Here is an 11,514-nt window from a genome sequence, read left to right on the forward strand (position 1 = left end):
AAACAACGAGTGCCTCCAACTAACAATAATCATGGGGGGGGGTTTTGTTTAATTATTTTGATTTGCTTTGATCTTTTTGAACATGGGACTGGGCATCCCGGTCACCGGCCATTTTCTCGTGAATGAGGAGCGGAGTCCACTCCCCTTGAGAATAACCCACCTAGCATGGAAGATACAGACAGCCCTAGTTGGAACATGAGCTGCTCGAGCATATAAAACAGAATTTCATTTGAAGGTTTGGAGTTTGGCACATACAAATTTACTTGGAACGGCAGGTAGATACCGCATATAGGAAGGTATGGTGGACTCATATGGAATAACTTTGGGGTTTATGGATTTTGGATGCACAAGCAGTATTCCCGCTTAGTACAAGTGAAGGCTAGCAAAAGACTGGGAAGCGACCAACTGAGAGAGCGACAACAGTCATGAACATGCATTAAAATTAATTTACACTAGGTGCAAGCATGAGTAGGATATAATCCGCCATGAACACAAATATCGTGAAGGCTATGTTGATTTTGTTTCAACTACATGCGTGAACATGTGCCAAGTCGAGTCACTCAATTCATTCGAAGGAGGATACCATCTCATCATACCACATCACAATCATTTTAATAGCATGTTGGCACGCAAGGTAAACCATTATAACTCATAGCTAATTAAGTATGGCATAAGCAACTATAATCTCTAAATGTCATTGCAACCATGTTTATTCATAATAAGCTAAATCGGGAACGATGAACTCATCATATTTACAAAAACAAAAGAGGTCGAGTTCATACCAGCTTCTCCCATCTCAATTAGTCCATCATATATCGTCATTATTGCCTTTCACTTGCACGAGCGAACGATGTGTATAATAATAAGAGTGCACGTGCATTGGACTAAGCTGGAATCTGCGAGCATTCAATTCAAGAGAGAAGACAAAGTAATATGGGCTCTTGGTTAAATAAACAATCATGCATATGAGAGCCATTAAACATTTTCAATATGGTCTTCTACTCTTGACCCTCAAAGGAAAGAAAAGAAATAAAACTATTTACACGGGAAAGCTTCCAACAAGTAAAAGAAGAACGGGGAATCTTTTTGGGTTTTCTTTTAATTATTTCTACTACATGCATGGGAATTAAACTAACTAATTTTTTTGTTTTTCATAAGGTTTATCAAACACACAAGAAGAAAACTAGAAAAAGGAATTAAACTAGCATGGATAGTACAATGAAAGAGTATGAGCACCGACAACTAGAATGGTGTGTGAACATGAATGTACAATCGGTGCGAAATACGTACTCCCCCAAGCTTAGGCTTTTGGCCTAAGTTGGTCTATGACCATGGATAGCCTGACTGATATCCGTAGTTGTAACTGGGATCATACTGAGATGCAACATTCATTGCCTCCTCAACTGCTGCCTGACGGCGGGCTGCTTCCGCCCTCCTCTCGTATTCATTTGCCTCCTCCCTGGTGACAACATACCTTCGTTTTGCCTGATAATCAAAAAGGGTAGGAGCAGGGAGAGTAATATGGACATCACGATGTCTGTCAAAGATTAGTCGGTATTGGAGGAATTGGTCATTCCTCTCAAGAAATTGATGACTAAGCATAGCATTATGATCTAAATAAGCGGGAGGCAACTCCGTATCATTTTCATGTATAGGTATCTCAAGATAATTAGCCACAGTGGTTGCATAAATTCCTCCGAAAAAGTTTCCAGCTAAACCATTAAGCAACCTACATGCTACAATTGCCCCCAAGTTGTATTGTTTATCACCTAATACAATACTCTTGAGAACACAAAGATCAGGGACACACATGTGACATGCTTCATCTTTACCATTAATACATCTACCAATAAAGAGAGCAAAATAATGCATAGAAGAAAATTGAATGCTCCCTGTGGTAGCCTGTGCTATGTCCCTAGATTCTCCCATAGTGATATTAGCAAGAAAATCTTTATATTCAGATTTACTAGGTTCATTAACACTTCCCCACTGCAGGAGTTTGCAAGCAGTAGTAAAATCTTCTATGTCCATGGTATATGATTTATCATATGAGAATTGCGCGAAGATGTAAATTTAAAGCTTCTCACAAATGAATCAGTTAAATATTGGTACTGCGGGCACTTATCTTGCATGAATGCCTCAAGGTCGGCATTACGCACATATGCATCAAATTCATCCTTGATACCCGCTGCAACCATGAACGGCTCCGACGGCCATTCACAAGGCCGCACATCAGCTTCCCTTGGTGGTTTGTCGTCCAGCTCACGTATCGCGAGCCTGGGTCCTTTCTTTCTTGAAGAACCACCTTGATACATTTTCCTAAACATATTTATTTTTCTGCAATATTTCTCAAGTTTTTAGTAACTTCAAAATAAAAGTAAATCAAACTAAACAAGATTGATAGCAACTACTCCCATAAGTGCCAAGAGCCTATATCATGCATTAGAATTACTTGGGACCTCATAAATTTAACATGCAAGCTCAAGAACAGGGTCACCAAGGCAGCAAGAATTTGCAATGAATAAAGCACTAGAACAAAAACTAATTGGATCATTGGAGGAGTCACATACCAAGCAACAATCTCCCAAAGCAGTTTTGTGGATGGAGCTTTGAGCAAGGAGATCGAAAATCACAGCAAAATGAGCTAGAACTCGTGCTTGAGCTGGATGGGGATGTTTTTGGGAGGAAGAAGAAGTGTGTGGGTGCAGGAATAAGTAGAAGGGGTCCACCGTGGGCCCATGAGACAGGGGGGCGCCCAGGGGGTGTGGGCGCGCCCTCCACCCTCATGGCCAGGTGCTTGCCCCCCTGCAGTGTTCTCAGTGCCTAAAATCCTCAAATATTCCTTAAAAAATCATACTAAATTTGTAGGGCATTTGGAGCACTTTTATTTTCGGGATATTTTTTATTGCATGGATAATTCAGAAAACGGACAAAATATTTTATTTCTAGCCTTCTAGTTTCATCCATCTCATGATCATCAAAACGAATCCACTAACAAGGTTGATCAAGTCTTGTTAACAAACTCATTCCAAATAACATGAAACCGGAGAAATTTTGAAGTGACACTAGGTTACCTCAACGGGGATATGAACATCCCCAATAATAAGAATATCATACTTTTTCTTTGCAGTAGGAAGAGGAAATTCAAAACCTCCAAATATAATTGATGGAATTTTACCAATAGAATTTATGCTGTGAACTTGAGGTCATTTCCTCGGAAAATGTACCGTATGCTCATTTCCATTAACATGAAAGGTGACGTTGCCTTTGTTGGAATCAATAACAGCACCTGCAGTATTTAAAAAGGGTCTACCAAGGATGATCGACATATTGTCGTCCTCAGACATATCAAGAATGACAAAGTCTGTTAAGATAGTAACATTCGCAACAACAACAGGCACGTCCTCACAAATGCCGACAGGTATAGCAGTTGATTTGTCATCCATTTGCAAAGATATCTCAGTAGGTGTAAACTTACTTAATTCAAGTCTACGGTACAAGGAAAGAGGCATAACACTAACACCGGCTCCTAAATCACATAAGGCAGTTTTAACATAATTCCTTTTATGGAGCAAGGTATAGTGGGTACTCCGGGATCACCAAGTTTCTTGGGTATTCCACCCTTAAAGGTATAGTTGGCAAGCATGGTGGAGATTTCAGCTTCAGATATTTTCCTTTTATTGGTGATGATATCTTTCATATATTTAGCATAAGGGTTTGTTTTAAGCATATCAGCTAAGCACATGCGTAAGAAAATAGGTCTTATCATTTCAGCAAAAAGCTCAAAGTCCTCATCATCCTTTGTTTTGGATGGTTTAGGAGGAAAGGGCATGGGTTTCTGAACCCATGGTTCTCTTTCTCTACCGTGCTTCCTAGCAACAAAATCTCTCTTATCATAACATTGATTTCTTGATTGTGGGTTATGAAGACCAACAGCAGGTTCAATTTCTATATCATTGTTATTACTAGGTTGAGCATCTACATGAACATCATTATTAGCACTATCATTAGGTTCATGTTCATCTCTGGATTGTGTTTCAACATCAGAGATAGAAGTATCATTAGGGTTCTCAGGTGTTTCTACATTAGGTTCACTAGAAGCATGCAAAGTCCTATCATTTTTCTTTTTATTCTTCTTAGAAGAACTAGGAGCATCTACATTATTATTCTGAGAATCCTGTTCAATTCTCTTAGGGTGGCTGTCGGTGTCAAAACCGGCGGATCTCGGGTAGGGGGTCCCAAGTAGTGCATCTTAGGATCAATGGTAACAGGAGGCAAGGAACACAATGTTTACCCAGGTTTGGGCCCTCTCGATGGAGGTAAAACCCTACTCCTGCTTGATTAATATTGATGATATGGGTAGTACAAGAGTTGATCTACCACGAGATCAGAGAGGCTAAACCCTAGAAGCTAGCCTATGGTATGATTGTTGTTGTATATCTATCAACTAGCCTGGCCTCGGTTTATATAATGCACCAGAGGCCTAGGATAACATGAGTCCTAGCCGGATACGCCGGTGGGGGAGGAGTCCTTGTCTTGATTGCCTAGTCTTGCGGAATCTTCCTTGTATGCGGTAGCTGTCCGGACTGGCCCATGAGTATACGGCCATGGGGGTCCTCGGCCCAATCTAACAGATCGGGAGATGACGTGGTGAGTACCCCCTAGTCCAGGACACCGTCAGTAGCCCCCTGAACCAGTCTTCAAGTTAGGGACGCTCCTCGATTCTTCCGGAACGTTCTTCATCTTCAGTCGTCGGTCTTGAAAACTGGTTCAACAAATCTTCTCATCTTCGATCTTGAGGATCGCCGAAATGCATTCGACGAGTTTACACGTCGGGTATCCGAGGAGCCCCTTTAAGTTTCTGGCCTTTATCAATGCCTTGTTATTTTTATGCCACACCTCGGGTTTGAAGTTGTTCCCGGGCGGCAGCATCCTCTTGCGTCCGAGCTCCAGCGCCGGACTGCATTCGAGGTATCTTTTGCAGTCGAGCACCAATGCCGGACTGCTTCCCAGCTCTAACGCCGGACTATGTATCCGAGCTCCAATGCTGGACTATGTATCCGAGCTCCAACGCTGGACTGTATCCGAGGTGTCGTAAATCACCTTGGTTCAAAGAAGTTTGGAGGAGTTTAGCCGAGCTTAATGCCGGAAATGCCCTCTATGGAGCCAGCCACTAGCGCCCGAGCTTTATGCCGGACTGCTTCCGAGGTGGTGAACCATCCCGAATGTGGGACGATTTTTGTCAATATTTTTATTGGTGCAATTTATTCTCTGCCGAGATACATAGCCAGTAGCCCTCAAGGTGGGTATCGGTCTAAAACCTGAGATGCACATGAAGGATGACATAAGACCGCTGATCCTCGTAGCTGCTGAGACTCAGGTTGATTTGCAAAACCGGTCTGAGGATCAAGTCCTAGCTCGGCAGAATACTTCGAGACACAAAAAGCGGCATGCTCAGTCCTCGAGACTCAGGTTGGGTGCAGCCGACCAACCTGAGGATCAAAATCTCCTCGGAAACTATATTGCACTTAAAATTTTCTGCATAGAACCTGCAATGCAGTAGCCCCCGAGACACTGGTCGGGTGGCAACACCAAATCAGGGGATCGATGTGCCCCTTTAATATTTGTAAATAATAAGCCCAAAGCCCAGTAGCCCCCGAGCCTTAATGCGGGCACGGGAGGCCGAATTAAGGATCGATATCCATAGTAAAATCACAAATTATGTGTGATGACTCTATGTATCCAAGTACTTTACGTCATTAATGCTCGGATCCGCATTGTACAAAACTTCGTTGACCAACCATCGGCTTCCACCTCCTCGGCCAATAGCCGAGGAGTGTTTGTCCTACTTTATAAAGCCTTTATGAGGGCAAAGATTTACAACAAACAAGGCAATCTGGCCATACGGTTTTATAAACAAAGGTACGCGGAGAGATATGTTATATTACTGTTTAACAGAAGAAATGTCTGCCAAAGAAAATAGTCCCGCTATCGGTTCCTTTCTTTGGGTTGTCATGCTAAGCATGATCATGAAACCTCAGCTCCAATGTAAGAGCAAAATATCGAGGATTTAGTTTGGGAGGCCAGTTAATAGCCCCCAATAGTGTTCGGCGACAGTCGAGGTCAAGCCGTAAACACTTCGGCCATTGTTATGAATGGCCCGTCGTTTAACACCGTCATCGGATCCCTGACCAGTTTACGCTTATTGTGACAGTCAGTTTTCGGCTTTCTCCACTGAGGTGCTTAACCATGTGAGCTGGAAGCACAATCGCAGTGGTTCTCCCTTTGCACACCTAGCCGAACAAAGCGGAACATAGGAGGCAAGCGCAGGAGCCGGGCAACCCAACTATTGACCGAAGACACAATTCGAAACCGATGCATATATAGCAATATCCGAGAATGTTTTTGCCGAATCTCTAAAGGTGTCCGGCGTTGCACTGCGAGACTTGTGCTGAAAACACACAAATAGTTTAAAAGTGCCATAAGCTTGGAAAACCAAGAAAAACGTCAGTAAAAACTTGACGTCCGAACAAGATCAAGTGTTCGGTGCCAATCCGAAAATTGGCCTTAGCAAAAGAAGTGCTTCTGTCGTGCTTTAACATGATACATCTTATCTCAAGACTTCAAGCGGGTCAGCCTACGGCTTCAACCTCCTATCCCGAGGGCGGAGTACTTCTCATTAGGCCAGTTTAGCAAATTAAACTCTAGCGGCTTTGAGAGAGAAATTAGGCTCCCCGGCTAGTGACCACACGCTCGTGTCGAAAAAATGAGTGATAGATAATAATAGTAATAATAAAACTTTGCAACGACTAAGAAGAAGAACACTTATCATAAAATGGCTCATATAAATTTAAGAGCCCCCAAGTGACTTGGGTAAAAGAATGATTGCATGTACCGAAGTACTTATATCATATCTATGCTCAACCGAACTTTAAACGCGTCTTAACCGACAGTTGGCTTCTCCCTCTTCGGTCAAGGACCGAAAAGTGTTATGTACTCCATCTGTCGAGAATATCGACGGTGTTTCCAATAACCAGGCAATCAGGCCATAAGGCTGTAACAGACAAAGCGCGCTCAGGGAACTTATGCTATATTACTGCGAAGAGTAAGAAGCATCTTCGAAGAAAATAGTACCCCCACCGATACCTTTCTTCGGTGCTCATTGTTATTATGAGACTTGTGCAATAGATTTTTTGTACTCATGAGTTCCGTTGTGTGCCGACCATCATTAAAAACTATAAGAGTGCTAGCTTTCGGCTTCACCCAGTCTGAGGTCCGGCTCGGATGACCCGATCGTGACAATCGCAGAGGTGCTCCCTTTACTCCCTAGCCGAACAATTGGGAACGTAGGGGTAAACACAGGAGCGAGGCAACCCAGATTGCAAATCGCTTAAGTCAATATGGTGCATATTGTGGTGTAATACACGAACAAGGAACGAAGCCGTACAAGTATAACATATGCAAGAGGAAAAGCTTCATGAAGGAAGCCCCCAAATGAATTGGGTATTTGAATTTATGCGTCACAAACAAAGTTTGGACAAGGAAATTTTTTACAAGCAACATTTTTCCAAAAAAAGTATAATGCTTGGTCGAGCCGAACACAAGTTAAAAATTTAAAACTTTGAGCATGAAGGCAACTTAGCTGGTTAATGTGTTCGGTATTGATGACGCGGTCCGAGCTTGATGCGGGACAAGGTTCCATCCCCCAAGGCGGTCCCGAGGTGGCGGAGCAAAGAGCTCGGCACTCCGAAGTGGTGACATAGCATGGTCAATGCAGGACGGCAGGGTGATGCCGAAGTCCCCGACATGGGGTAATGAAGTGTTGACGAAGCCCCTCGTCCAGCCCAGGTGACGCCAAAGGATATAGTCCGGCTGGATCATTTTCCTGTGCACAAAAAATAGTGCAAACCGGAGATAATAGTAATAAAAAAAATTTGTTGCATAAAAAATAATTTATGCAAAGTGAGTAATAAAAGAAATATGGCCTGGCGCCAAAGTCAATGTCGATGCAGGGCGGCGGCGTGATGCGGTAAAGGCATGGTGAGGCCTGAATTCACAGGTCGGTTTGAGTTCCGGATGCGGCGTTCGCCGGACTATGTACGGAAACTGACCGAACCACCATGCGACCGTCGTTAATGCGGCCACCATTTGATAGACCTACGTACATATGATGGACAAACCAGAGTAATAATTCGTTGGGAAAAATGAACCCAAACAAGCAAAAAAAATACTAGGATTAATAGCACCTGGCTTATTTGTTGTAGCAATCCGAAGAAAGGTGATTCCCAAAATTGGGACTCGATCCGCACACCTATCGCCTGATGGGAGATAAAGCAACGGCATGGCAATGCTGGCAAAGGTTGGCTCGCCGAGGCAAAGCCCTCGGTCCAGCTAACGTGACGGAGCTCGTCGGCCAGCGACGCCGAAGTCTCCGGAGTAGGTTGATGAAGAGATGATGAAGCCCCCGGTCCAGCTAACGTGATGAAGCCTCGGTGTCAGCTGATGAGTCGAAGTAGGTCGGCGTGATGGACACCAGCTTGAAGAAACAACAGTGCGGCCCTGCCGATGCAGGTCGTGAGGTGGTCGATGTCAGCTTGATGAAGTGACCGTGCGGCGATGCAGGTCTGCCCGCTCCGTGTAATCCGTGGGGCGGCGATGTTGGTGACGATTTATCCTTCGCGATGCCGAACTATTGTTCGGCTAGCCGAGATGATGATCCGAAGAAATTGAGCTTGGCTCAACAAAGCGGTGACGTGTCTAACGCAGGTCAGCCGCCGTGGAGTGATGTTGTCGGGCTGGTTTGACATTGGCGCGACGGTGAAGTTTGTATTGCAAGGATACTTTTAATACTACTGGGATGTGTTTGAGAATAAAACACAACACCCCATACAAAAACTTCCTTCAAAAAGGATGTCCAAGATCCCGTTCATAAAGAAGATGAATTCGGATCGGATTCGTTCTCGCGCAGAAAGTAGATCCAAAAAGTGACGCACTAATCGGAAGTTTCCCGGAGTTTGGACGGTCAGATCGTGCTGAATTTTCTGTAGGTGATAGATATGGGAATTCCGCAGCAAATCAACGGTTGGATCTTCCAAAGGACATCCGAGCTAGATGCTAGATACCACGCCCTAAACTCATCCGGATTCTCGTCCAGATTCAACAAGGCTCCGGTATATCGGAGATTGCCGGAGATTCCTCCATCGGAACTCGACAAAATTTTTGCAGGGTTGTTATAGAATTAATTCCACATAATTCCACCGAAGTAATCGTTTAGGCGACACTCGAGGAGGCGGTGGCAGCGGATACAAGTTTTCTGTCTAGAAAAACAGCATGGTCGCCTGAGGGCAATGTTGATGTTGAGCCCCCGAGCTCCATGGATGACTCCTCCATGATCTTGATAGAGATCGGAGTTGATGTTGATGAAGACCCTCATCTGAACATGACAATCGGATGTAGGGCGTAGTCCTTGGTCAAGCCAAGGTGACCAGTCGAGCTGGTGACGAAGAAGCCAACGTCGCAGTTGACCTGCAGTCGAGCCATTGATCCTTTCGCCGATCACACAGCGGAACTCTCAAAGAAAGCACCAATGTCGGTGTCAAAACTGGCGGATCTTGGGTAGTGGGTCCCAAGCAGTGCGTCTTAGGATCAATGGTAACAGGAGGCAAGGAACACAATGTTTACCCAGGTTCGGGCCCTCTCGATGGAGGTAAAACCCTACTCCTGCTTGATTAATATTGATGATATGGGTAGTACAAGAGTTGATCTACCACGAGATCAGAGAGGCTAAATTCTAGAAGCTAGCCTATGGTATGATTGTTGTTGTATATCTATTGACTAGCCTGGCCTCGGTTTATATAATGCACCAGAGGCCTAGGATAACATGAGTCCTAGCCGAATACGCCAGTGGGGGAGGAGTCCTTGTCTTGATCGCCAAGTCTTGTGGAATCTTCCTTGTATGCGGCAGCTGTCCGGACTGGCCCATGAGTATACAACCATGGGGGTCCTCGGCCCAATCTAACAGATCGGGAGATGACGTGGTGAGTACCCCCTAGTCTAGGACACCGTCAGTGGCCTTCAGGATACAAAGGTTCCCGAGTCATTTTACCAGTTCTAGTAGCCACTCTAACAGCAAAATCATGTTTATTATTTAGCTCATCTAGCAATTCATTCTAAGCCTTAAGTACTTGTTCAGCTTGAGTGGTGACCATAGAGACATGTTTACTAGTGAGTTTAAGTTCACCCTTAACTCTAGACATATAATCACTCAAGCTTCCAATCATATAAGCATTATTTTTCAATTGTCTACTAACATAATCATTGAAATTTGCTTGTTTATCCATAAAGTCATCAAATTCATCCAAGCATTGGCTATAAAACTTAGCAGCCATAATTTCAACTTTATCATATCTATAGAGAGAATTTAACTTCACTACCTATGTCGGGTTATCAAGGTGATGTGTTTCTTCAGGTGGTATATTAAGACCATGTATCTCTTCAATAGGAGGTAAATTCTTAACATCTTTAGCTTTAATACCTTTTTCTTTCATTGATTTCTTTGCCTCTTGCATATCTTCAGGACTGAGAAATAGAACACCTCTTTTCTTCGGAGTAGGTTTAGGAATAGGCTCATGAGTTGGCTCAATTGGTTCAAGAATTGCTTTAGGAATTGGCTCAGGAAGAGTCCAATTTTTTTTATTTTTCAACATATTATTCAATAATAATTCAGCTTGGTCGACTATTCTTTCTCTGAAAACACAACCAGCACAACTATCCAAGTAGTCCTTGGAAGCATCGGTTAGTCCATTATAAAAGATATCAAGTATTTCATTTTTCTTAAGAGGATGATCAGGCAAAGCATTAAGTAATCGGAGAAGCCTCCCCCAAGCTTGTGGGAGACTCTCTTCTTCGATTTGCACAAAATTATATATTTCCCGCAAGGCAGCTTGTTTCTTATGAGGAGGGAAATATTTGGCAAAGAAGTAATAAATCATATCCTGGGGACTATGCACACAACCAGGATCAAGAGAATTAAACCAAGGTTTAGCATCACCCTTTAATGAGAACAAAAATATTTTAAGGATGTAATAATAGCGAGACTTCTCATCATTAGTAAATAGGGTGGCTATATCAACTTGGCAAGATGTGCCACAACAGTTTCAGATTCAGTGTCATAAAAAGGATCGGATTCAATTAAAGTAATAATCTCAGGATCAACAAAGAATTCATAATCCTTATCGGTAACAAAGATAGGTGAAGTGGCAAAAGCAGGGTCATGTTTCATTCTAGCATTCAGAGTCTTTTGTTTCAGCTTAGCTAATAATTTCTTAAGATCTGATCTATCATTGCAAGCAAGAAAATCTCTAGCAGTTTCTTCATCCATAACATAACCCTCAGGAACAACATGCAATTCATAATTAGGGGGAGAACCTTCATCATCGCTTTCATCAATGATTTCATTTTCAATTATTTCATTTTCTCTAACCCTAGCAATTTGTTCATCAAGATATTCACCTA

The sequence above is a fragment of the Triticum dicoccoides genome, chromosome 3B, assembly GCF_002162155.2.
Source record: "Triticum dicoccoides isolate Atlit2015 ecotype Zavitan chromosome 3B, WEW_v2.0, whole genome shotgun sequence".
Lineage (NCBI taxonomy): Eukaryota > Viridiplantae > Streptophyta > Magnoliopsida > Poales > Poaceae > Triticum > Triticum dicoccoides.